The sequence below is a fragment of the Ovis canadensis genome, chromosome 1 (genome assembly GCF_042477335.2).
Source record: "Ovis canadensis isolate MfBH-ARS-UI-01 breed Bighorn chromosome 1, ARS-UI_OviCan_v2, whole genome shotgun sequence".
Lineage (NCBI taxonomy): Eukaryota > Metazoa > Chordata > Mammalia > Artiodactyla > Bovidae > Ovis > Ovis canadensis.
This window is the reverse complement of record NC_091245.1, coordinates 214,365,923-214,372,595: the sequence shown is the minus strand read 5'-3', so window position 1 is coordinate 214,372,595 and position 6,673 is coordinate 214,365,923. Positions and strand designations below refer to the sequence as shown.

Here is a 6,673-nt window from a genome sequence, read left to right as displayed (position 1 = left end):
CCATCCTTTCAAGTTATAGTCTGCAAGAATTATGTTCCTGAAACCCAGAAGGATTATGTTTATTTTTAGGCCCAAATAGGCAAGATAACTAATTTCAAATTCTTTGAACATTCATTACCTCTCCTGTACTTAATAGTACCATTCAGTGTTTTTGTTTCTAAACAACAGAAACATCTCTGGTTAACCTGCTCAGAGAGTAAATTATTCTAGCGACTATGGGCTGGGAACCCTAACCCTAACCCTAGCCCTAGCCCTAACCCTAACCCCTAACCCTAGCCCTAACCTTAACCCTAACCAGTTTTCAGAACGGGCAGAGAAAATAGGAGAAAAGCACAGCCTAGGTAAACTCTTAGGCCTGTCTTATTAGGCCTGCCGGGCCTGTCTGACCTGTTTTTGGCATCAATACCACTAGACATTGCCTGAGTTCCTAAACTTCTCCATTGAAATCTGCTCAAGAATGATATTGCTGTACCCTGCTCTTCCATGCAGATGCTTTAAGTATTTTGATTACTCCTTGTATGATGTAATACTCCCAGATGATAAGACATTTGGAGGAGGAGAAGTGCTGAATTACAAGTATGCACTACAGTAATTGAGTAATGAAAGAGTAATTAGGCCTTAGAAGTTTTTAATCCTTCTTATATCATTTTGTCTAACTGATACAAAATGCTCCGATCGTAAGTGAAAATTCTGGTCAAATTATTCCAAATGTGATTGTCAGGAACCAAACAAGTTTACAGGAACTCTCACTTGACCTATGCCCTAGTTTTTCCCCCGTTGTCAAGTAGTTATTTATTTATTCAATTTTTATTTTATATTGGAGCATAGTTGAGTAACACTGTTGTGTTAGTTTCTGGTATGCGGCAAAGTGATTCAATTATAAATACACATGTATATTTTCTTTTTCATATTCTTTTCCCATTACAGTTATCAAAAAATATGGAACAGAATTCCCTATGCTATACAGCAGGTCACTGTTGGTTATCTATTTTAAATAAAGCAGTGTGTACATGTTAGGTGGCTATTCAAGTCTTGAACCGGACATCAGTCATATTTACTGGAAGCAGGATCACTGTTCATTTAAAGATCAAGGTCATGCCTTCTTCTCCCTGTCTCTTCTCTTCACGGGTTCACAGTTCCTTGTGTATGCTCATCATTGCTTTAGGGTTTAACTAAAATGATAATAATCTCAAAATCTAATATAAGGATTAAGAGAGAGGCCTCATTTTAGTAAGCCTCCACTACAGCACTCTTGCCTGGAAAATCCCATGGATGAAAGACCCTGATAGGCTACAGTCCATGGGGTCGCAAAAAGTCAGACAAGACTGAGTGACTTGACTTTCTCCTAATCTATATTCTCCTTCCTAAATTTACCTGAGCTCAGGATTGGGAGGTATTAAGCTATTTTGACCCTGGGTAAAATGGTATCTTTGCCCTGTGTTTTCTGCGTGTAGGTAATTCCTATGGAAATTCAATGGGGATATGGAGTGATGGTCTAAACAGAATTTGGGAATTCCTTGATCCTCTCACCAAATAATATCATCAAATCATCACTTAACCACTGAAAATTTGCTTTACTAATCAATGGCTTTCATCTGGAATTCTAGCATAATGCAGAGGGAGTCTTACTTTAAGAAACTCATACTTAGACCTCTTGATTCCCTTACAGTTTGTCAGTGGCTGAAAGAACTAACAGTATGGTCTTAAGCAAAATGATATTTTGAGATAGTTATAGACTCACCTGCAATTTTAAGAAATAATACAAAGAATTTCCATGTACCTTTTCCCCAGTTTCCCAAAAATAACATTTTTATTTTTTTATTGAAGGATAATTATTTTACAGAATTTTGTTGTTTTCTGTCAAACCTCAAAGTGAATTAGCCATAGGTATACATATATCCCCTCCCTTTTGAGCCTAAAAATATGGAACACTTCACGAATTTGCATGTCATCCTTGTGCAGGGGCCACGCTAATCTTCTCTGTATCATTCTAATTTTAGTATATGTGCTACCGAAGTGAGCACCAACAATAACATTCTTAAAACTACAGTTTACACTTGAACAACCCAAGAGAACTAGAGCTGCCCACCACCTGCAGAGTCAAAATTCCATGTATGAATTTAGAGTTGGCCCTCCTTATCCGAGGTTCTGTACCCCAGGATTCAACCAACCATGGATATATACTAAATATTTATTGAATAAATCTACATACAAGTGGAACCATGCAGTTCAAATTCATACAGAACAATACCACAATCAAGATACTGACATTGAATTGTCAAGGTACAGAATTTTCCATCATTACAAGGATCTTCCATATTGTCATTTATACTTTCTTCAGGTCTTAAATTTTGTTAACCTGTTAACAAATAATAATAATAATAACAAATAATAATCTGTTTATTATTTCTACAATTTTAATCATTTTAAAAGCATTATATAAATTGCATCATATCATATATAACCTATATATAGGGACTTCTTTTTTTAACTCAGTGTATTACTCAGTGTGGAGATTTGTACAAGTTGTTATATGTACCAATAGTTCATTGCCTTTTATTGCTGAGCTAGATTATGTGGCTTGAATGTTCTAGAATTTGTTTAACCATTCACCAGTTGAAGCACATCTGTGTTTTACTAATCTTGGCCTTGTATAAATACAGCTGCTGTAAATATTTATGTACAGATTTTGTGTAAACATAAGTTTTCATATCTCTGGAGTAAAGGCACAGAAGTGAAATTGCTGGGTTGGATGGTAGTTGAATGTTTAATTTATTAAGAAACTGCTGAATTGTTTTCCAGAGTGGCTGTAAAATTTTTTACTCCCACCAGAAATGTATGAGTGATCTAGTTTCTCGGTATCCTTGCTTTGGGTTCATTTTGCCTTTCATTTTTAGGTTTTCGAGGAAGGGCTTAATTATCAGTCTGAGACTCTTTGTCCTCTCTAATACATGCATTTAGTGCTATAAATCTCCCTCTCAGCACAGTTTTATCTGTATTATAAACATACTTATATGTTCTATTTTTTAACTGTCTAGTCACTGATTTTTAATTATATTTTAAGTTTCTAAAATTTATATTTGGATTTTCATATCTTCTATTTAATGGTTAAAACTTTCTAGTTCTTTGCTGAGACTTTCTATATTTGCATTTGTTTATATTCTGTCCATAACTGCTTATAGAAGCATTTTTATGATGGTTGCTTCAAGATCTTTATAATTCTAACATTACTTTTACCATGTTGTTAATGTCCATTGATAATCTGTTTTGATTCAAGTGGAGCCCAAAAAGGGTATAAGTTCAGTTCAATCACTCAGTCATGTCTGACTCTTTGCAACCCCATGGACTGCAGCACACCCGGCCTCCCTGTCCATCACCAACTCTCGAAGCCTACTCAACTCATGTCCATTGAGTTGGTGATGCCATCCAACCACCTTATACTCTGTCATCCCCTTCACCTCCTGCACTCAATCTTTCGCAGCATCAGGGTCTTTTCAAATGAGTCAGCTCTTCGCATCAGGTGACCAAAATATTGAAGATTCAACTTCAGCATCAGTCCTTCCAATGAACACATAGGACTGATCTCCTTTAGGATGGATTGGTTGGATATCCTTGAAGTCCAAGGGACTCTCAAGAGTCTTCTCCAACACCACATTTCAAAAGCAATGATTCTTTAGTGCTCAGCTTTCTTTATAGACCAATTCCTTTCAAGTTATAGTCTGTAAGAATTATATTCCTGAAACCCAGCAGGAATATGTTTATTTTCAGGCCCAAATAGGCAAGATAACTAATTTCAAATTCTTTGAATATTCATTACCTCTCCTGTACTTAATAGTACCATCCAGTGTTCTTGTTTCTAAACAACAGAAACATCTCTGGTTAACCTGCTCAGAGAGTAGATTATTCTAGTGACTATGGGCTGGGAACCTTAACCCTAACCCCTAACCCTAGCCCTAACCCTAACCCCTAACCCTAGTAAACTCTGGGAGTTGGTGATGGACAGGGAGGCCTGGCGTGCTGCAGTCCATGGGGTCACAAAGAGTCGGACATGACTGAGTGACTAAAGTGAACTGAACTGAACTTGTATAACAGAAATAGATTCACAGACATAGAAATCAAAGTTACGTTATCAAAAAAGATAGTGGAGGGATGGGAAGGGAGAAATTAGGAGTTTGGAATTAGCATATACATGTTACTATATATAAAATAGATAAATAAGTACCTACTATATAGCACATGGAACTATATTCATTATCATATAATAAGCTATAACAGAAAACAATCTGGAAAAGAATATACAAGCACACATTTGATTTACTTTGCCATACTCTTAAAATTAACATGGCACTGAAAATTAACTATACTTAAATTTTTAAAATGCTTAAAAAATAGAGGCACAAGTGTAAGTGTGTCTAAACCAAATTTCAATTTTCAAAGAGTGAAAGCTCAATCCTTTTCAAAATTTTATCAAGGTGTTTCTTCACTATTTAGAGTGGGAGCTGAGTTATACAGTAGTGTATGGGTTTTAAAATTTGACAAGTTAATATACAAATCTCTATCCTGTTACTAACATATGTCTGTGCCTTTGCTTTAAATTAGGGATCCTGTATCTGTGTTGTTGGTTGGATAGACATGCAAAGTATGAGGCATATTATAAGATTCAATCAATGATTATTGTATACTGTCAATGAAAAAATACTCCACTGAGTCTATTTTGTGCCACCTCACAGAAAACTGGGTTCCAAAATACAAAAACCCTTATCTTAAAAAAAGTTTCCCATTCAATAAGAAAGTCATAAAGCATATAAAGAACTATTGCACATGATAGCAAACAATAAATACTATAAGAAAACAGAAAAAAAAACACATGTTTTAAAAGACAAGAGCATGTAAACACTTTCTTGCTGTTAAGTTTAAGGAGACTTCAGGAAAAATACAACATATGAGTTAGATACTTGAAAATGTTTAAAATTTTGAAATACAGTAATGAAGGAAGCTATTCCCGAGAGAGAAAACAGAATGAGAAGTTATGTACACCAATATTTTTAGGAAACAAGGTTGCATTGAATAGATTCGAATACAAGTAACATGAATTGGCATGCTGATCTATAAAGGGAAAATGGGACCAGGTTATTTCACCTTAATTTGGTAGTTAGGAGGAATATTTTGTGCCTTTGAAGCAGGGCAATATCTTGATGATTCATGATACTTCATCTAAATGTGTCTGTACTATATATTAGAATGGTAAGAAAATGGAGACTGGGAGCTAAATTAATACAAAAAAATTCAATACAGAAGCATATAGGATGTGGGATAAAAAAGGACTCTGCAAAGGGTTTGGGGTAAAAAGGATCAAAGTTAATTGTAGTATTAGCCCTAATTTATATGTACAAGCAAACCCACCTTCACAGATATATCTCAAGTCTGTATTTTTAGCACTAACATCTTCTGGACTGTTCTTTCTACATTTCCAAATGTTTTTGAAAATTATGACCTAAGAAAGTGTCTTACCTTTGCAAGCTTTGTTTCAGTGTTCTGTACATCAGATTACTTATTAGTCAATCTCTTATTTTATTCAATAAATAACTAATAATTTCCTTTTTCTAGGTATTTTATTTGGTGCGAAGAAGACAAAGATTAATAATACATAGACCTTGCCCCAAATAATAATATAATCTATTATATATACATATATATACATATATATATACACACTCCTAGATTATATTATATATTTTATACACAAAGTATAAATTCCAAAACTGTGTAAGGAGGTTAATCAAAATATTAATTATAAAACAGTGTGAGGGTGTTAATGAATTCTTGCAGATTAGTTGATGACTATATACTGCTTCTCTCTCACTGTAACATAACAAGTCCATAAATAATTTATAGCATAATAATTTTATAATTCCTGTTCTCCAATGATTATTTTACAATGAGATCTTTTTTTCATGTTTATATTTCTTACTGGAAAAACAAACTAACCTACTTTTATAACCTAAGTTATAAAAGTAATTTTAAAGGGTATGACTTTTCTTATTTCAATAGGTAGTTTTTCTTTTATTAAAGATGTACAATTACATTCTCATTTAATGTTAGAATTGGAGAGAGTTTGAAGGAAAACCAAAGCTTAAGTATAAATAAGATATTTTTTTCCTGAATCACAATACAACACTTATTCCTTTTGTTAATACATTAAACACATACTTATCCAGTCCTTACCCACAAAAAAATTAATTTGAATAAGATGCCTGCTGCATGTATGCATGCGAAGTCACCTCAGTAATGTCTGACTCTGTTGAGGATATAATTAATTTTTGTATATCATGCATTTGAAGTTCCTGGGGTAACACAGTTGTATGATGCTCTCCAGTTGTCGTGGGGTAGCCAGAATTCTAAGCTAGATTCTGAGATTCCTATCCTCTCACATATATGCCCTTTAAAATCCCAGAAGAATGAATATGATGATATATCATTCCCCTTATTAGGTTACTGATCAGTTATATCTTTAGTTGGCTTAATCCAAACAGGTCAGCCCTCTAAAAGAAGATGAAGTGACAGAGAGACATTCTTCTGTTGGCATCAAAGATGAAGTAAACTTATATGATAAAGAGAAAGAGGCCACAAGGCAAAAGAACTGAAGGTAGGCGTTCAGAGGCTGAGAGCAGGC

At 34.3% G+C, this 6,673-nt stretch overlaps 1 non-coding gene across 1 annotated transcript; it reads right to left on the bottom strand.

Moving 5' to 3' along the window:
* Positions 1-1,917: 1,917 nt before the first annotated feature.
* On the bottom strand, positions 1,918-2,024 carry LOC138431310 (U6 spliceosomal RNA). The gene has a single exon (XR_011253614.1). It is a non-coding gene; the product is annotated as a U6 spliceosomal RNA (small nuclear RNA).
* Between the last annotated feature and the right edge of the window lie 4,649 nt (positions 2,025-6,673).